Source organism: Cupressus sempervirens, chromosome 1 (assembly GCF_028749045.1).
Source record: "Cupressus sempervirens isolate cs-2001-9-10 chromosome 1, ASM2874904v1, whole genome shotgun sequence".
Classification (NCBI taxonomy): domain Eukaryota; kingdom Viridiplantae; phylum Streptophyta; class Pinopsida; order Cupressales; family Cupressaceae; genus Cupressus; species Cupressus sempervirens.
The window spans coordinates 714,482,387-714,504,818 of record NC_143118.1 but is presented as its reverse complement, the minus strand read 5'-3'; the positions used below and the strand labels follow the sequence as shown (position 1 = coordinate 714,504,818).

Sequence of the window (22,432 nt, the reverse complement as noted above, 5' to 3'; positions counted from 1 at the left end):
AAAAGGTAAAGAGAAATCTGGAATTGCAAGCACAGGGCATGAACTCATTACCTCCTTAAGCTTATCAAATGTTTTTTGTGCCTCTTCTGTCCAAACAAAAGCTCCTTTCTTTGTCAAATCAGTCAAGGGGGCAACAAGCTGAGAAAATCCCTTGGAAAATCTCCTATAGTAGCTACACAACCCGAAGAAACCTCTCAACTGTGTAAGATTAGTGGGTGGAGGCCAATCCAAAATTGCCTGGATTTTTTGTTGATCAACCTGTACTCCTTTAGAGCTTATAATATGTCCCAAATATAGGATCTCTGTCAAACCAAACTCACATTTAGATAGCTTAGCATAGAAGGATTGCTGCTCCAAGATTCCCAAAACAATGTCTATGTGCTTTAGATGCTCTTCCCATGTTTTACTGTATATCAAGATATCATCAAAAAATACCAAAACAAATTTTCGAAGATGCTGACTGAATACCTTATTCATACAAGATTGGAATGTTGCTGGTGCATTAGTGAGTCCAAATGGCATAACAAGAAATTCAAAGTGCCCATAGTGACATCTGAAAGCAGTCTTTTCCACATCTTCACTCCTCATTCGGATTTGATGGTAGCCTGATCTTAAGTCAATTTTTGAGAAGTATACAGCACCATGTAACTCATCAATGAGTTCATCTATGCGTGGTATGGGATACCTATTTTTTATGGTCTTCTTGTTTAGAGCCCTGTAGTCTATACACATTCTCATTGTACCATCCTTTTTCTTGACAAGTACCATAGATGATGCAAATGGACTAGAGCTAGGCCTTATGAATCCCATGTCCAGGAGTTCTTTAATAGTTTTTTCAATTTCTTCCTTATAACCTCTTGGATGGCGGTATGGGGTTGTTATAACTGGTTTGGCACCCTGTTCTAACTCTATAACATGCTCAAAACCTCTATCTGGTGGTAATCCTGGAGGCAAGTCATTGAAAACTATACTATGCTTATCAAGAATATTTTGAATTTCAAAATGGAAATTACCTTGATTCTTGGGAGAGCTTGTTGGTTGGATTATGACTCCTGCTGCCCATGTTACTTGTCCTCTTCGAAAAGTCCTCTCCATCCTCTTTGCAGAGACCGCCTTAGGTGCTCCATTTGATAACCCTCTCAATATGACTTCTTTCCCATTGGAATGAAATTTAAACTCCATAGTTTGATGGTTCATGTAATAGCCTCCGATAGAGTGTAACCATTGAACACCCAATACAAGATCTGTCTCCCCAATACCAACCACATAGAAGTCATCACATAACTCATAATCTCCTAAGGTCATCTTGAGTTGTTTCACCACCCGAGTGCAAGGCATAGTGAATCCATCAGCTACAGTAACATTGAATCCCTCAAAATCTTCTGCTTTAAGCCCTCTTTTCATGACAAATCCCTCATCAATAAAATTGTGAGTTGCCCCACTATCAAGAAGAACAATCAACCTTTGCCCTGCTAGTACCCCTCGAATTCGGAAGGGATGGTATATTGGGACTCTTGATAATGCTGCTAAAGTGCCATCCTTGCTGATTTCTTTTACTTTCTCTTCTTCTACCTCCTCCTTAGTATCATGAAATTCCTCATGCTCATCTGAATCAGATTCTGAAGCAACTTCAATATAGTGCACTTGACCTTTTCCCAAACATCTGTGTCCTGGAACCCATGGTTCTCTACAAGTAAAACAAAGCTTTTTCCTTCGTAATTCACTCCTAGTCTCTTCATCTACCTTCTTTTTTTCCACATTTGTCACATCTTTTGGTGGTAGTGTTGGGAAAGTCTTTTTCTGAAAATTTCCCTTATGTTGCCAAAGATTTGGGGGTTTTTGATTAGTGATTGATTTCATAGGCACGCAAGTTTCAAGTTGCAAGCTTCTTTTGATAGCTTCCTGTAAGGTTGAGGGTGAGAAAGCCTTAACCAAACCCTTAATAGAATCTTCTAAACCATCAAGGAAAAGATAAATGATCCTCTTTTCACTCATATCAGGTACCATAACAGCCACTTTTTGAAATTCTTCTATATACTCATTAACTGATTTGGTTTGCTTCAACTTTGACAATTCTTTAAAGTACTCTTCATCATCCTTGAGGTCAAATCTATCTATCACCCTTTGACTGAAATCTTCAAATGTAGTTACCTGATCGTGACCTTGAGTAGTCATTCCATGATACCACCAATCATAGGCTGCATCTTCCAAGTGTAGACTTGCAAATTGAATAGCATCACTCTCTTTCATGGGGTTAAGTGTGAAGAAAGTTTGTAATTTTTGTAGCCATGCTCTAGCTGAAATTTTATTTGTTCCATCAAAAGTAGGCGCTGTAAACTTGCTTATTTTATTTTTGAGCTCTCTTCCACTTGTGTCATGCTCCCTCCTATTCTCTTTCTTGGGCATCAAAGCGTTCATCATATCCACATATTCTCTAAAAGGAACTGAACTACGAAAGTCATCATCTAAGCCATTGTAAGTAGCTCTTAATGTAATCAAATTACCTGTAACCTCTTCCACTGGATTAATGGCTGGATTTGGTACTGGTGGCTCATCTGCAAGCAAGAAAATGGATTTGGTTGATTAAGATGGTGTGGATCTCCCATTTCTCGGCTCCTCTGAAGTGCTCCCTTTCTCATTAATAGATGCAATTCCTTGTAATTTTTCTGTCAATATCCGCAAAGCCTCTCTAGTTTCCGCCAAACCATCCACTGTTTGCTTCTGAGTATTTTGGATGTCTTGGAAGAATTTCTTTGCCATCTCATCTGGATCAGCCATACTTTTTTCTTCCTTGGATTTTGTACTTTTTCTTTCAACTGGGGGTTTAATCAAAATTTCTTTATTCTTTTCTCGCTGCAAATATCTTTTTTCTCTTTCACTTAGTTGCATGCAATCATAAAATATGACATGCAAGATCTGGGTAGTTATCAAAACTTGACATGCAAGATCTGGGTAGTTGTTAAAACTGACATGCAACTTCTACAAACCCTCAGGCTGGCAAGATCACGGCTCTGATACCACTGAAATGTCCCTTTACTGATTTTTTTATGATATTTCCAGCCTCAAATCAGAACTTTAAAATCAAACAACCAATATTACAAAGATCTGCCAATTTTCCAATAAAACCCAAATCGGGTATGTCCAAATTAGTGCCAAAAACTTCACAACTTCACAAATTATTAATAAAACTGAAAATGGACATTTTTACAGAGATTTCAGCAGCATAACAGCCTACAAAATGATATTTCCAGATTTTTATAGCCCTTACACAACAGATCACAAATGTAGGGCAAAACTATGCTCAATCGGGCTCCCGAAATTAACACAAAAATGCCCGGAAACACCACAAAACACTCATAAATTATCTCAGAAGTTTAATCACGACCCAATACATATAGTCAGCTCTATTTCAACATCAAAAAGTCTGAAATACAACAGCAAACCAAACTGATATGAAACACACAACTGAAAACCCAAATTCAAACCAAAAACAACCCCGAAAACACCCAAATCGACACTATTCAGCACAAGGGCAAACTCTGTATGAGCATGCACATGGAATGGCTTCAAACTCCCATCCTTAGCCTTCCTGGAAACCTACAAACTCCCATTCTTGGGTCTCCTTCTCCACAGGTTTGGCAGCCTCTGAAGAACAACAAGAAAATTATCAAGAATCAAGATGTAGAATGAGCCCAAAATGCCTCCAAACCCCTTTTAAAGAGGGCATAACCCTAACTCACATCCAAGAGGGGTTAATAAAATATAATTTAATAATAATTTTTATTTATTAGTCCATTGGTTTCCAAAGATTAACCCTTTTTTCTGAAATTTCACCTTTTTGGAGCCTGCCTGCCTTAACAAAGTTTATTTTTTTTAATTTTTTGAATAGGGGACATGACAGCATCCTCCCTTTGTTTCAGTGAGGGACTGGAATGAGTTCATTTTGGATGCAAAGGAGAAAGGGCAATGTCCAAAAGAAAGTACACCAGAAAATCCAAAAAGGTATGCAATAGTATTAACTACTAGTACATTAATGAGCAAATTTAGGGTTCAACTTCAGTATCAACAATTTCAACTAGCTCAATTTAATCTATCTATTGATGAAAGGTATGTAATTCATATGCTGATACAATTTCTTATAAATCTCAATCTCAATCTGGGCATAAATCCTCCAAAAGATATATTGACAAAATGAAGCCCTTTATTCATATTTAGTGACAAATTTTAGAGCCTATGTCTCCTATGGTTTCTTTTCTCAAATTTTATCTTCACTGAACTCAAACTCGAATTCAACTAAGAAATTCCTACTCAAAGTTGTGACAACCGAATCTTGTGATATGATGTACCATGTTAGATTTTGAGTCATAAAAATAGGCAATGCCTTGATCACTATACTTGTTGAATTCCCCTTTCTTTTACAATAATTTCTCACTATCTTGAGTTTCCTATCCCCTATTTTCTTTTGGGTCATGTGTGCATCAAATCTGCACTTAATTTGCATGTAAATCCTGATGAAATCCATCATTGAAGATATCAAATCTCATATTCTGTAGTATTATGTTAACTATGATAACAATATATAATGTTGTTGTTAGTGATTTTTATTTTATACTGTCATCAATTCCATTTTGTGCTTTGTTGCATATCAAAAAAGAAGTGCATATACACTATACATCAGATTTAAGTGTGAAGCATCACAAAATCTAATCTCTATCTTTAGATAACAATCTAGTCTGAGAATCCTAAAGAATTTAAAGCTGAGCGTTTCCACCACATCTAAAATCCATTCTTCTTTTTTAGTATTTTCCATTGCTGCTGAAGCTTTGATCACATGGATTATGTGTCTATACCCAACCAATAGATTATCCTTTTTAGGGAATCCCTGCTTTTTCTCTTGTGGAAACTCTAAAGATGGAAACTCATTAAGAGATTTTTCCTAATATCACCCTGCTTCCAATCTTTCTCTTCCGTTCCTTAGCTCCTTGCAAGCTCACAAAAGGTGTATCAACTTTGGTAACATGTTAATTATTTGTGTGTAGACTAATTCAAACACATATATCAGTGAAGTAAACAGACAAAGTACCAAGCCTAACACATCTACCTTGGGGGAGCACTCTTAAAATACAACATAATGTACAACAAAATTCACAGTGTGTACAAATGATTTTTCATGTGATTTGAACCTTCACCTGCACCTCTTGTTCCTTCACATTCTCATCCTTTTGAATTCAATATTTCTCGCTATGTTGTTTTGTCAAAATCCCTAAAATAGGAGTTATTTCTCCAACATACTACCACGCATAATCCTCAATTTTTCTATTTAAATTTTGTTATTGTAAATATGAAAGGTATGTAATTCATATGCTAACACAATTTCTTATAAATCTCAATCTCAATCTGTGCATAAATCCTACATAAGATATATTGACAAATGAAGCTTCTAATATGTTCTCTCTGTGACCAAATGCACTCACCCTTATAAAACCTTCACCTGTGGGTCCAAACCCACTTCCTGGAGTTGTAACTATATGTGCTTTCTCAAGGATCTCAGTAAAAATATCCCATGAATTTTGACCAGGAAATCGAACCCATACATATGGTGCATTTTTTCCTCCAAAGACATCAAACCCAAGTGAAGTAAATGTTTCCACAATGATTCTAGTATTCTCTTTATAAAATTCAACAACTCCATGCATGGCCTGCAACAAAATTGAGCATCCCACATTAATAATCATCATATGAAATATTTTAGCATTAATGCAAGTTAAAGTGAACGATCATTATTTTAGTCTCAAATAAACTTCCCTACAACTTTGTAGATCTCTGTGACCAAAACCATGCTTTCTTATAATAAGAAATCTCAATCCAATAGAGGAAAGGTCAAATAAAATTTGACAACAGCTACCTTATCAATGACTCTTTTTTGACATATTGTTTTTTCTTTTCATATCAGCAAGAACAAGTATGATTCATACGAATTAGGTAAGTTAATTAATCATTGATAAAGAATAGATAAGGTAAATTATCAATGAGTGCTTTATTTTCCTTTTGCTACCTTATCAATGTCTCTTATCAAAAAACATAACTTGAAAATGATAAAATATGACACAACAGAAACCTAGATATTACATATCTGTCAGAACAACCATTTTGAAGAGCACTTCTTACCTTTAACCCTTTTGGAGAAAGGCAAGCTAATCCACCAGCTTGTGCAATATTAGATGCGCCATTGAAACAAGTACACATGATACGATTGAAATCGTTTACAATAGGGAATCCATCAGAGAATTGAAGCTCATCAGGAACAACTGTCCACCCAAGACGAACACTTGTAAAGCCAACATATTTGGAGAACGATGCAGTCTCAATTGCAATCTGCATCACAATATACAACATTAGTAACCAAATGAGAATACCTTCAAAAGTACAAAAAATAAATGCATTAAAACTTAGACAATTTCAATAAATGGTGATGCAAAGCAGAACATGTCTAGACTATAGTATGATAAATAGCATGAACTCCATGGATAAATAGCATGATTACACATGTCAATAAAAGGTATGATGCTATACTTTCTTCCCCTTTTTCATATTTTTGGTGGAACATGCTACTTTATGCTAAAACCTTCATACCAATATATAATAATCCACTATTTAGTACTGATCTTTATATCTATATCATCTAACATATTTCAAACTTTTCATAGGTTGCAAGACACGTCAAAGGCAACAAAGGCGAGGCTGGAAAAGGTTGGGCAACATAGACTTGGCTCTGGGCGATAGTCAAAAATCAAAGCACGCGTTGTAAGTAGCAATAAATGAATTGCAAAGAAAAATTATTTATAAAATGCAAATAATTTTGTTAATTAATAAAAAAATGAAGGGCGCTGATTTTAATTTGGAGGCAACAAAAGAACACAAAAAGATTGCCTTCAAGCAAGGCTATGCAGTGGTGGCTGAACGCCTATGGCAAGCTTCCATTGTCCTAACCGAGCAGTCTCCTGAATCATGTGCATAGGTAAATATGCCAAAAATATATTAGAAATTGAATACTTGAGCAACAATTTATTTGATAATAATGTGCATGACATTGCAATGTAGCCTGTTAATCTTGACACAGATCATACATAGCATCATGAAGCCCCTGATGTGCATCGTACTGTTGATGGAGGTGCTCATTTGTTATTTAAAACTAATTATGTAATTATTAATACAATTTAACATTTTTAATTGAACTTGGTGTAATCTTTTTGTGTTGAGGATATAGAATCATTTTGTGCTGAACAAGTGCCAGAGGATGTTCAGACTGATCAGCAGGTGGATCATGTGACACATTCAGGTAAAGAAAATATATGTTTTGTTCTTTTAAATTAATTTTTTGATTTATAGTTCTTTTACTTAAATAAAAATTCGTAATTCACTAATATAAAATGGTGGGAATTTAACCTCATGAAGTACTTGTTATTGCAGCGGACCCCCCTTTGGTGCATCGACCTCATGATGTTCCTAAACGGATGAGGAGGAGACATGTATTAGAACCAGTAGAGGAGGGGGATCCTGACGAGGACATTGATATTCCTCTTAGAAATTATATGAAAAAAAGAAACGGCAAGAAAGAAAAAAAGACATGATTATTCATGAATGACTTACTCTTGAATGTTGTGTGTTAATGAATTTTGTGTTAATGAATTATTTGTGAATGTTGTGTGTTTATGAATTTTATGTGTTAATGAATGTTATCATGTGATTATAATGATTGAATGTTATATTTCAAAAATGGATGAATTGAATGTTATTAAATGTTAATGGGGATGACAAGGACATTGATATTCCTCTTAGAAATTTTATGAAAAAAAGAAACAACAAGAAAGCAAAAAAGATATGATTATTCATGAATGACTTACTCTTGAATATTGTTAATTAATATTATTCATTAATGTTGAGTGTTAATGAATATTGTGTTAATGAATTATTCATGAATGACTTACTCTTGAATGTTGTGTGTTAATGAATTATTCATGAATGTTGTGTGTTTATGAATTTTATGTGTTAATGAATGTTATCATGTGATTATAATGATTGAATGTTCTATTTCAAAAATGGATGAATTGAATGTTATTAAATGTTAATGGGGAAATTTAGAGTGATGTTAGGGCGGGGGGAGGGGGGAGGGGCCAAATGAGCTTCCATCTTCATGTGGTTGCCCCTGTTAAGTAGAGAATATTTAACTATTCTTGAAACCAAGTGAAGCTCAAACTTTAAAGATAAGCTTATAGTTAATAGTGACAACCAATTAGCAAGTCGAAATGAAGTTCTTCACAGGTACCTTTTTAGTTTTTAAAGCACGGTATCATGTTTTAATATTGTATATTTTTTTCTCTAAAGTTAAAGTATTCTTTTACTATAACAACATAATTTATGACCATTTTAGTAACTATTCTAACATCGCTTTATGAAAATCCTGTTTTGGCAAAGATGGCGATACGTGGTGCTGTCTATTCCTTGGGAGATTGGATTGCACAGGTTTGTATCTCAACATCAACATGGAAAATGGTGTGAAATTGCACTTTCCTTAGTCAAATTCAATAGTTTAAGAATAGTCAAATTCAAAAATAAGAAATGATAGTCCCTCCTCATACAATTGAATTTTAATAGGAATGTTGAGAAAACAATAAAAATGTTGCTCTGTGAACAAAGTTGTTGTCTTGCAGGATGTAACAAGCAATAAGGGGTGTACGTATTAAAAAAACATGACAATTACTATAGCAGGTCAGACAAACTCTTTGTGCATTCACAACATTCTTTCTGGATTTATTCTTGAAACCCAAGGTGTTTTTTTCCCCCTGTTTTTACTTCCTTTCTTTAATCTTTACATTCTATTGCAGAGCCCCTTCTTGGAGATGAAACCAGCATTCATAATGACAAGTTGGTTGTTGAAGACACTCTTAATGACTTGGTTTTGGATAGAGGTTTTGTGACACTAGAAAGCAACACATTCGGCCATGCTTTCAGGTGATATATTTTTTTGCAATTTCCATGGCTACTTCATTTTGGATTAATCATAAATATCAAAAACATTATTCATATTGCACTATAATCTTTGATCCTTACAAAGATTATGAAAAGGAAAGCGAGAGGGAAAAAGTGTTGAAGAGTTTTACAGAATTCAACACATTAACCAGACTTATGATTTCGTACGTTTTATAACTTTCATAAAAACATTTTTTCTCGAACAGATGTTTTGAAATATTAGAACTATACACTCAATATTGGAAAAATATTTTGAGATCTCTTGTTTGTCATAAAAAAGAACAAAAAATTGGGTCTACTTTACTAACTTATCCAATGCCTTAGGGCATTTAGTTAGAAACTTCAAAATTAGATTTTTAGAGACAACTCTTGAATTCAAATAGTAAAGCTTATATGATCAACATATTGAAAAGTATGAGATATTAAAAGTTTGTCATCCTAAAATGTCTTATTACTCACTGCTAATATTTGGTAGCATCTTCTTATCTTCTTCATTTGTACAAATTGTTTCATTACACTTTGTTTTATTATAAATGATTATCTATGCCAGGATGATTTGGGTTATAGAGTTTTTTAAAATGTGGTGTTTTTGGCAAGTTTGGCAAGATTTTTGCATCGCATGTGTTTGGATAGACCACAATTGTATCTTGTGATTTCAATTTTAGTTTGTATGTTCTGCAGAATGAGGATCAGTTGTTTGAGAGCAGCTATCCCAAGTCAGTAAATAGTATTCTTGGCAATTTTTCTATGCTAATCACTGTGGGTGATGCACACAAGAGAATGTGATCTTTGGCAGTTAATATGATCAATATTGCTAAGAAAAGTGCCAATTTTTTAGAAGATATTGAGTGGCACGCACTCTATGTCTTTGATCAATGGAACCATCAACAGGACATACTTTTCTCTAAGAAGGCTAAAAAGGTATGTTTTTCAGACTTCCAATTTGTGCTTTCCTTTAGAGGGGTTTTTTAGAGGATGAGTTACCAAAGAATACTCACCCCAGATCTTTTTGTTACTATGGTAAGCAAGATCCTACTAGGTTTTCTAGCTTATCAATACTGGTATAAGCTTTCTCATGTCAATCATAGTTTATGCATATATTTGTTGTATTGTTGTTAGGCTGGAAGTAGTAATACTCTAATACATTTATATTTTTACTATATTATAATCTTGTTCTCTACTATAATTAGTTATGGTAATTGCAAGGATGTCTAGAGAGGGAGAGGGAGAGGGAGTGTAGTAATGGTAGGTTTGAACTGCAGAGTTTGCTAACTGGTAAAATTAATTCCTCTCATTAATTTCTTTGAATTGAACTACATTGTATTATGTATATTATTATTATTACATGGGGAATCCCTTTGAAAGCCCACGATGGCTGGTAAAGTCAAGGATTCTTGAAGGATAGCCTGTACCAAAAGTTAAATTGTGCAACCATAATTTTAGTAAGAGATTTGTTCATTGAAACATATGCAACATCTTTGACCTAGTTCTCATAAAGAAGGAGGAGGATTATAAAATAGATGCATCTTTAACTTAGTTCTCATGAAAGAGTTGGATTGTAATGTAAAGTGGTAGTAGAAAGTTTAAGCCTAATGTTCTAATAGGTGAAATCTATTGAAATCAAGAATATCATAACTTCTTATGCCATACAAGGAATAATATGCTCTTCACTATCTGCAGTATAGTATGACATGAACTAGCTCTCTTAGTCCTCCTGGAAAGCTCTGGTTAATCTCTAAAATAACCAATGAAAATGTTATTAAGCCATTTACTAAAACATTTAAGTTCAAAATAGTTCTCTAAGATCTAATGTCTTTTAACATTAAAAAAATTGTTTTGAAAGTTTATCTCCTGTTTCTAGCAGGGTCGCCATGATCATTATCTGCCATGTCTCCTTTGTTTGTGAAACTATATTTAAGAACCCAATCTCACCGCAGGTAATGGATGGATAAGTCTTTAAAAAATTAAACAGAATATTCAGCTTGTAATGATCACTGATAAAATAATTTCTATGAAATATATATATAGAGAGAGAGAGACAAATTGAAGCACTACATCTTATTTGGATATTCATTTTTTGGCTGGGAAGGCTTGTGGAAAGCAAAATTTTTTGTTTGTTTTACATGAAACAAAGTGGGTTGTCTTAATTATCAATTATTTAGGGTAATAGGGTAAAATGTGCATCAAGTCTTGTCGAAGAGGCATCGCCGGCATAAGATATTTTGGTGTGAAGATAAGGGGAAGTCAGCTATCTCCACATCACACAAAAGGATTATATTGAAATTTGTAACAGGCCACTACCAAAACAAACTCTGCACATCTTGGCAAGAGATTTCATGGAAATTTAGAAGTTTAGAATTGAAATTTGAAATTTGAATATTTTATGGAAGGATTCACATGAATAATAAGATGATAAAAAGAGGGCTTTTCTGGCAAGTTTATAGCTATACTAGAATTGCACATAATGGTTTATAACTACAATGGAGTCTTACATTTAATGCAAACTCATAGAGTAAATATTGTACAATCTTGTACAATGGAGCCTGGCATTAAAATCAGTCCAAGAAGAAAAGAATAGGGAGCTATAGAAGTGCAGCTCTTGGGATTGACAGTAACCTTCACAACAGTGCTATCAATAAAGAGCCAGGATAATCCAAGTTTATCATAGGAATCATTTGCAACATTTCAACTCTTAGAAACTACCTAAAAGACATATAAGCAAAATGGATTGTTCACACAAAATGGTGGCATAAGATGTATGTTGAATTGTGTACTTAAAATAAAACTAATATTATGCTTAGATGTACACAATTTATTTTTATATAGTGGTCTATGAAAATACCACCTTCAAACCAATATTAGGGTTTTAATCAAAATAAAATTACAACTACTCATAGACTAGTCATTGATAGATGCCAGATAGATAGGAATCTATCAAAGGTATTTAATTTTGAAAAAGTAAAACTTACCTCATATTTGGTACTATGTAATAGGTTTTTTTGTAAAATGCGCACAGTTGATTCCATAAGCAAGTTTGTGGTTTCAACTATTTTAGAGTGTATGGATAACAATTTGTTGGTTTGAAATTGGCTTGACATAGTTTGCCTTTTATATATTGATTGAAGTGCAACTGCTCATCTAACCATGCTAAATAAAAAATTAACGTGGTCAGATGTGCATCAAAATGTGCTGTCATATTTTATATCACAAGTTTAGACTCCAGAAAGGGGAGGTGACTTCTGCCAATCAAAACAATCAAAGATATGCCTCAAGGTTTGTCATTCAAGACAATTTGGAAAGATGAGATTGTTTGTAATTAGATCTTAAGAATAATGAAGCGTAGTCTTCAAATCATGTGACTAAATGTTTCATCAGCTTCACCAGTGAATGCCATAAAAATGGAGTAGAAAAGAAGGCATAGGTTGCCACCGATACTGCCCATACTATTCCATCGTTGTAAAGAGGAAATGCCATGAAAAGAAGTGCTCCAAACACTACAATCCAGACAGTAATAACAGCCAAAATAGGGATATGGAATTTGTTCATCATGACAAGAAGAAGGGATAGAGAACCCAGTAAGTAAATCCCCCACCCTATTAATGGATAAATTATTTTTGGAACAAGGACTAATGGAATCAAATAACTTGCAGCTATACAAAAATGAATTAGTTTCTTCAGTAATATTGAATGCAGAGAGTAGCTTAGTACATATTTCAAGCAGCAGAGATTGGATGAAGAGAGTTGTGTCTTGAAGCTTTTCCCACTAAATAGTGCTATTATGGTTGTTGCCAGGTAGAACATTGACTATGCTACTGAATGGGTATCTCCTCATCCCAGCTGTCACATAAGGAAATTATTCATTAGGGAAACATGATTTTGGATATTTTCTGATGATGTTTGTGATTGTGGTGTTTCTCAGATGTTGAGCATGGTTGTAGTTGTGCAATTGGCATTTCAGAGTATTGGTGTGGTTTATGGGGACATAGGAACATCACCACTTTATGTGTATGCGATGGCATCAAACATCCTGGTGACGTTCTTGGGGCTTTGTCTTTGATCATATATTCTCTTACTCTTTTGCCCCTCATCAAATATGTCTTCATTGTATTGTGGGCCAATGATAATGGAGATGGTAAGATTATAACAGCTCTAGTTTCACTTTGTTTTTAGGTCAAAGTTTGATCTTTTTGATGTGAAAACATGTGTTCTAAGTTTAAAGGGATGGTTTCTTTTGCAGGTGGAACATTTTCTCTTTATTCTTTGATTTGCCACCATGCAAATGTCAACATGATACCCAATCACTAGGAAGAATACAGGAAACTCTCCTCATATACACTTGAAGTTGTAGGTAGACAGCCCAATAGAGCCATTAGGATAAAGGAAGCTCTTGAAAAAAGTAACTTTGCCAAGAGATGTTTGTTAATACTAGCCCTTGTGGGGACGTGTATGGTTATAGGAGATGGCATCCTCACCCCTTGCATCTCTGGTACATATTATTGTTTTTACAATATGTAATGCTTTTTGTTGCTATTTTTCAATATATTGTATGCTTTTTATATCAATGTTTCAATAGTGTGATCTATTATCATATGTTAGAAATCAAATGATCTCGATGTCTACTTAATTCACAATAAATCCCTTAGATTGTACAAAATTTGTTAACTTTTCCCTTTCATTTGTTCAAGTAGTTTCACTAACACTTAATTTTTTGATATATTTTAGTTCTTTCAGCAGTGGAGGGAATCAAAAGGGTGCACAAGTTGCTCAACCAAGGTGAGTTTTCGGCATTTGCTCACATTATAATATTTGAGATGGGTAGGAAGAGTGGGTCATTTATTGAAATAGGAAGCACCCAACGTATAAATTTGGTGTATAAAAGTTAATTGTATATTGGTGCATCCTAGACATTAGACAAATTGGATAACAATTGTTCATACCTTCCAAAAGTATCTGACTTTACACAAAAAACTAAAATAGAGTCCATTTCATTGGTCGAAGTGATTTGAAGAACAAAATTTGCGGGGTTGTAGGGGAGGAGGAAATGAAGCTAAAACACAATTCCTTAACAAAAGAAAACCAAAACCAAAATAGAGTACATTTCATTCATAGAAGTGAATTGAAAAACAAAATTTGGTGGGTTGTAGGGGAAGAGAAAAATGAAGCTAAAACACAATTCCTTAACAAAAGAAGATCAATGATATGAATTTGTGCGAGAGTATGAATGGAAAATCAAAAAATTATTGATCTGATCAGGTGCTTTAAAGGTCATTGGTGCTCTTGAATATTTTCCACATTATGAACAACACTAGAGTTCAAGAAAAATGTCTGATTCACCAAGCTTTGGAATGGCCAAATCAGACACTTCAATGCCTCAGCCTGAGCGAAGAAATAAATAAACAAGCTATGCTTAAGTTTTTACTATTTCAAACATAGATTACAATATAGACAATTAATGTTGTTCTCGTTGAGATTTTTCCTAACTATTTCAATAGTATTCTACACATGTTGCTATCTTTATTTCACAATATCTCATTCATCGCTTTTAGGGGTAGTTGGTCTTATCTATATTTTATACTAATTCTTCCATGCCCTATGTAGACAGCATCTAGATTAATAGAAATTGTAAACCTAACCTCCACCACATGAAAATATGATGAATACACTTTTTTTTTATTAATCAAAATGAGTTTTTGATCGGGTGATGTTTGAATATAACAATTATTTGACTATCTTAGAAAATAAACTTGACCTTACTTTAGGTTCGATAGGTACATTGAATTTAGAGGAATAATGCAGGATGATTTGTATGTGTACAAAGATTAAAAAATAGTCATTTAGAATTTATCTTGGAGAATTACATATTGTTGTTCTAATAAAAGAATGATTACATATAGGTGATGTTAGAAAATTACTTTAGGTTGTTTCAACAATAGTTTCAATAGAGCCTCGCAACTCTTTCAATTAGATTAGGTGAGCAAGGAGTGCAAGATTAATGAAACATGGGATATCTCTTTCCATTATCAACATCTATGGATCTATATGTAATTAGTGGGCATACAAGTTACATTGGAGAATTACTTAATCTTGTTCCAATAAAAAAGTGATTACATAGATAAGATAAGATAAGATAAGATAATTTTATTAATGTCAACAAAAGACCACTATAGGTCTCAACAATAGTTCACTATAACTATTTCAAAAGTCTGTACAATGCATATTTTTCTAATATTAGATAATTACTTTAGGTTGTCTCAACAATAGTTCACTATAACTATCTTAAAGGTGTGTACAATACATATTTTTCTAATATTCAATACATTTTCTTCTAACAACTATTATGAATACACTCAATACACAAGCACAAATGTCTTTACTTGCCTAGTACTAATAAGGCCTCACACAAGGAGTGCAAGATTTTTGAAACATGGACTAACCCCTTCCACTATCAACATCTATAGACCTATATGTAATTAGTGGGCTTAATCTTAAGGAACTCTATAGTTACACATGCTTTTATTGGAGTTGTATTCAGATTGGTGATCTCCCCCAAAAAAACCCAATACCTAATCTATCAACTTTCTAAATAATGCGTCCACTAAATGTACCATTTATTCTCATAAGAGATGAATTTTTATGAATGACTACTAATAAAACATGCATCAATAAAATTCTCTCAAAAACTACTAGTTATATTCTGATATTAAGATTATAATTTATAAGCATTTTAACCTTTAATATTAAGTAGAATATTTCTATTTATTTCTAAATTCTAATATTATAATTTTAAGAAAGGTAACCTTTGTTGCTTAATGCAGTTTACACTCAATCTAATGCTGAAGCAGCTGGTAAGTTTAATGCCAGAGAGTCTGCAATCATCTCAAATTTTTAGCGATTTAATGACATTCATGAATGGGCTAGTTGCATTTCCTCTCAACATCCCTGGTACAAATTATACAAAATCTCTCAAGGTAATGTGCAAATGCTCTTTTTAGAGTGTTAAATGCATTAGGTCAAATCAATGTTTTTCAATTAGCAAGCTTGGTGTGGATTTAAATGCATTAAATTATCAATGTTTTTCAATTTGCAAGGTTAGTCACGTGTTATAATGAATGTTCTTGTGAGATCTATTATATTTCCACAATCCATGCTAATACTTTCAAATTTCTGGATTAGATTGTGATTAGAATGTTCTTGTTTCATGACAGTCAAGGTCCATAATTCATGCTACTCTAAGAGTTATTATAAACCAAAGGAGAAATGGAAATGATGATAAGAGTGGAGATTTTCTAGATTCACTCATCAAAACTACAAATCTTTTGGATGAAGAGATATTGAATCTTATTATGGACCTTATCCTTGGTGGCTATGAAACGACATCTAACTTGATAGCATTAATTTTGAAGTTTCTAACTGAATGCCCTAAGGCATTAGAGCATTATTAAAGAAAACATCAAGGGATAATATTTGAATTGCGGATATTTATAAATTATGTTGGTTTTAGACAGTTATAGTTATAGTTATATATGCACTCTTATGATGATGTGATTGGGACTGTAAGTTTTTTTGTCGCGTTTATCTATTTAAAAAATAGATGAAATTATTGGCTTTCATTCTTAATAAATAATTATTTCCTAATTTTATTCTTCCCTGCAAGAACCAAAATTTAGACGATGTGCCAATTATTGCAAAGGCTTTGCTCTCATAGGAGCCTTCTAAACTCCACAAAATTTGAGTTGTAAAGCATAATTGCTCGGTGGAAACAAGATATCGTGCACATTTCTTCCTCCTTCCCATTGTTTTGTATAAAATAAATCATTTGATGAACAAAAAAATGGTGTGGAGGTAGAAATGTGCATGCTACCTTGACTCTCATGCATCAAGCAATTATGCTTTATAATCAAGTTTTTTGCAGTTTTGAATGCTCCTATGAGAGCAAAGCTTTCAAAAATAATAGGACAGTGCGTCTCAATTGCGACATATCTTGGTCTCCATTGCGACATATCTTCGTCTCAATTACGACACCAAACTGGAAAATTTTATGTTGCGAGTATGGCACTGGCGTAGATAACTAAGGGTTTGTGGTCAGAATTCAGACGCAAAATTGGGTAGGTTTACGTCAGAATTGAGATGACTTGCGCTCGCAAATGAGAAAATAACAGTTCAGGTTGGCTAGAGAAATTGATGAAATTCATGTCGGTAAGTCCATGTTTATGAAGTCGAAATTGTGACTTGCAATGAATGTGGTAGGAAACCAACCAAATTTGTTCGACAACAACTTTGGTGGCTTTAGCGACCTACTCTTGTCAAAATTGAGACCTTTTCATGTCGCAATTTAGCCCTAAATTTACTAGTGTCTTGGGGCTTATGTTGGATGCTTACTCTGATCATCTACTAGCAAATATCTAGACCTTCTAAATGCCTTGTCCTCCATGAACTTTACATCATGCCTAACAATAATTATTTTGGTCTCAGGGATAAAAGTCTTATATGCCTTTGAGGTTTCACTGTACCCAACAAAGTACCCTCTCTTTGTAGTCTGATCTAACTTGGTATACGTGTATCACCTGGAATATGACAATATGCCAAACTCCCAAATATTTTGAAGTGACCAACATCTGGCTTCTTTCCTGTGAAAGCTTCCTTCGGTGTCATCTTCCCTAGTGTCTCGTGTGGAACCCTGTTTTGAATGTAGATTGATGTACTACATGCCTCTACCCATAAGTAGTGGGGCATATCTTGGTCATGTAACATAGTTCTTGCCACCTTCGATATAGAACAAGTCTTCCTCTTAACAACTCCATTCTGCTATGGATTGTAAGGAATAGTCCACTCTCTCCTGATTCCTTCTCTGGTACATAAATCTTGGAAGTTATTTCCCTTGTACTCGCCTCCATTATCTTACCAAAGAACCTTTCATATTCCTTCCCATTGAGTTCTCCACAAGAGCCTTGAACTCTTGGAACTGACTAAAAACCTCATACTTGGTCTTCAAGAAGTATATACAGGTCTTCCTTTTGAAATCATCAATAAAAGTAACATAGTACTCATATCCTCTTAGAGACTTTGTCAACATCGATCCACAAACATTTGAATTTACTAGATCAAGAACACCCTCAAATATGGTCACTCCTTGGAAAAGATGCTTTTACAAACTTCCCCAACACATGTCCCTTGCATACATCATCACCCTCTGTGCTCACCTTTGGGACACTAGGGTTCAAGTCTCCACAGGGTCACTCTCTACTGTGGTTCACAATTGAGATTTGCTTACTTTGACCCTTGGTGAAATAGTGGGGCTTCTTGCCTGTAGTGTTTACAACCAAGAGTCAATAATTTATTTAGAATGACATATTCACATAACAACTATAAGAATAATGTCTACATCAAGGTGTTTAGGGCAGAGATCATATGCAGCCGATGTGCAGGCCGAGGCTAGCATTGGCGGAGGCGTTTGGCCAGTGGTGGAGGTTGTGGCAAGAAAGGTGGCCTTGGTGGCTAATGATGGCAGTGGTCTTGATGTTCCTGCCCTTGTTACTATGATCCAGAAAACCCTCACTCCTGCTCATGCGTCCTCTCCAACTCATCCTATGATTTCTCTCGCTCTAGTTTCTGGGGCTTTCCTGTCGGCTTTTGCATTGGCTTTTCTTGCCTAGGGTGCTACTAAGATGCCTCCTACGGTGACTATTGTGGCTAGGGTTGGTCTTGTTCTTGGTACTCATGTTATTCCTATTGTGGAGGGTTCTCCTATTTGATCTGCACTCTCTTATGTGGATGTGACTGCTTATGAGGCAGGTATTTTTTATCTTGCGAGGAAGGGGCTCCGTTCGATTGCACCTTCTGTCAGTCATTTGGTTGTGCCTATTTCAGTTAGTAATCTGCTTGTGCTTCATTTTGAACAGGATGTTGTTGATGAGGTCAACTCATATGTGGTGGATTACTCCAATACGACTACTATTTTTCATTTTAGGCATTTTTGGCCCTCTTTCAAATTTGCATGCTTGGATTTCCAAATATTGAGAACCAATAATTTCGGATGAAATGAAAATTTACTCTATGGCAAGGGGTTTTTTTATAGTGAAATTTGCTAATGCTGATGACAGAAATGCTATCTTGGGTTGTGGTTTCTCTTGGGAGTAAAGGTTTCCCCATATGGCCAAACCTTGGTATGTGACATTTAATCCGACTACTGAAACTTTTAATAAGATTCCTCTTTGGGTGAGGTTGTCGAATCTTCCACTTCATTTATGGCAGAATTCTATCCTGGAGGCTATTGGGGATGCTCTTGGGGACTTCATATTGGTTGATTCGATTTCTTTCAATGTCTTTAGGACAATGTATGCCCACATCCTGGTGGAGATGGATACCTCCAAGGGGCTCCTAGCAATGTTGAAGTTGGCTTATCCAAATGGTTCTTGGATTCAAATGCTTGATTATGTGGGTATTTCTTTCAGATGTAGGAAATTCCATAAGACCGACCATCTCATTGCATGTTTCCCCTCTAACAAGGCCAGATCAAAGAAATCACCTTCTTGGTGGTTGGGGGTTTCAGATGGTCACTATATGGTTCATAAAGTTCCTACAGAGGTGGATGGTTTGGATAGCTCTTCGCATGTGACCTCTCTTTGGTTAAGGATTTTGTTGTTGTTTTTTATTATTTGAATGATGTCCCTACAACGATTTTGAATCAGAATGTCATTTCTGACTTGTCGTTTGCTATTGTCTTTATTGTTTCGAATGTTGTCCCTTTGACTTTGGGTCATACTGCTGCTAACTCTATCCAAAATACCATTGATGAGGGGTTTTGGGGGGTCATTAGGGATCAACAAAAGGCTACTAGGAAGGTTGAGGATGGTTGGACAACAGTTAAAGGAAAAAAAGGAAAATCCTCCATTCCTTCATTTGATATGTCTTTATGTTCTCAAAAGACTAGACCAAAATGCAAATCTTGATTATCTGTAACTTCTTGGGTTGTTTTCCCTTTTTTTGGGAACTTTGGTGTGTCCCTTTGTTTTCTCGAGTGGTTCTCCACAGTTGTTTAAAGATCCTCATTGATATGTCTTTCTTTTCCTTTGTAAAAAAAAGTTTTAGGTCCTTTCAAAACTTGTTTTTACTTAATCAAAACATAAAAGTCAATGATTTTGAATTTCCAAAAAAAAAATTGGTCATATCTATGTCATGCAAATTCACTTCAAATTCACTCCCACATGTAAATGATTAAAAAAAATCTCAAAATCAAGATTAGTTGTGTAGAAACCGTGGGTAATGAATAAAAAATAGCAATAAGTGAAGATGAGTTTGAGATAAGGACAAATTGTTTACAAATGTATCTTAGTGATGTTGGATAATGATGGATAGAGATTAGGGTAAACTTTAAGAAAGTTGCCTCTAAAAAAAGATATAAATATTGGTGAATCTTTCATTATTTTGAAAAAACAACATTATTTCTATTGGCGAATCTCTCAATTTTTTATTCTAAATATGATTAATATTAGCGATTATTTTTGAATCATTATTTTTTTGTATAAAATATTGATGAATCTCAATAATAATAGGAAGTTCATTAATCACCATGGAATATTACAAATCAAAATTGAATTTTTTTACCTCGCGGAATATTATGAGGATCATTACATATACTTTAAATCAATAGTGAAAACTAAATATTGGTGATATATCCCTAAAGTAACTAATAATTATAATAATTATTGGTCAACTCAATTTAATTTCTCCAATAATATATTATATTTATTACACAAATCTAATCATGTACCAAATTTGTGGCTAATATTTGAGTTTGAAATTTTCAATAAAATAAATTATTGAGTGATTTTAAATATTCTATAACTAAATTTTATAAAACTATGGCGATTTAGGTTGTATCAAACCTTAAATTACTAACCAAATTACTAGCCAAAAAATTCTAAAATTAGCCAATTTGCAAATATTAGTCACTAAAAAATACCTTGATAGAGATTAGGGAAGGAGGCAAACTAACACAAAATTCTTGGAGTATTCTCAAATATATTTAAAATTAAATGGTAGTTTGTATGGATATGCAAACTTTACTATTACATTTGGCCTCCAATTTGAATGCATGTGTGGATTTGAGCATGAATATGTTTTTCAAAAATAATGATCACTCACAAACGTGCATGTTAATTTTTTGTTTACTCTTGAAATGACTATATGTTTTGTGCAATAGACTCGATTAGATATCTTTGTGTCTTCTTTTGTCTTATGTGCTTGCATGAATCTACAAAGAAATGAAAAGGCATGCAATCAGTAGCGCTTATGAAATAAGCACAACATCCCATTTATTTAATTGTCTAGAGAGTTGAAAAAATAAGATGGTTAGGAAAATACTCGTATAGAGAGTGGTGTTGCACATCAAGCATTTTTGTTTCATGCAATAAAATATAATCTATTAGCAACTACCATGTAATCAAGTTTTGATTGGACACAATTGTGAATATTTGTATTTGTACATGTTTATTTAAAAACACAAATAAATGAGAGGTAGCAATATTGTGGCTCCTTAATCATATATACTTCCTTTTTCTTAATATATATTAAAAATAAGGGCTTGCTCCACCATTGCATTTCTCTCTTTGCTATAGGTGCTTCTTTTGTCTGATCAACAAGGTTTTCAACTACTGGAGGCTCATTTGACTTTTGCCAAAAACAATAGTATGGCCCTTTATAACTTAAGTTTGTAAGCCTATGGATCATTAAAAAAATGAGTCATCAGTGTATCATGGAAATGGTAAAGCAAAAGACAATAATTGTGAAATAACACATCACGTGTAATATATAACTTAGGAAATAGTCACAAATTTACAAAATCGCTTCTAGTGTCTAGAAAATCCAAAAAATAATAGGGTCAATTAAATGCTCCCTATGTGGAAAGTGGTGTGGTATATTAAACATTGTTATGACATGGACTTAGAATCTTTGCTTGGATATAATAAAGCATCTTTGTATTGGTAGCTATAATTATCTACAAGCATAATAAACAAGTGCTAGTCATAGGATATATGCAAATAGAAAACATTACATATAAAGTAAATGTAAGCTATGCATTTCAACATATAGCTCATGTAAAGTAATATTGTCATTAATATATTGTGGAATGAGAGAGACATAGGATGAAGGATGTGAAACCATAAACATCAAGGCATGAGGTTGACACTAGTATAGGTGGATAAAAATAAAAATATATAAATATAAATTGGCGATGCATTTGATAGTGACAAGACACTTATATAAGTACATGTTACAATAGAAAAGGTATATGCCACAAGTAACATGATGGTCAAGACATGTTTTTGATTAATTGACAATGGGTTTTGAAGGGACCCTGAAACCCACACTAAAAGCTATACGATAAGATCCACTAAGAGAA

General features: G+C 34.0%; 1 pseudogene; it reads right to left on the bottom strand.

Annotated features, from left to right (window-relative positions):
• Positions 1-18,103, bottom strand: part of LOC149579952 (protein CTR9 homolog) — a 37,630-nt pseudogene extending 19,527 nt beyond the window's left edge.
• Positions 18,104-22,432: the final 4,329 nt, after the last annotated feature.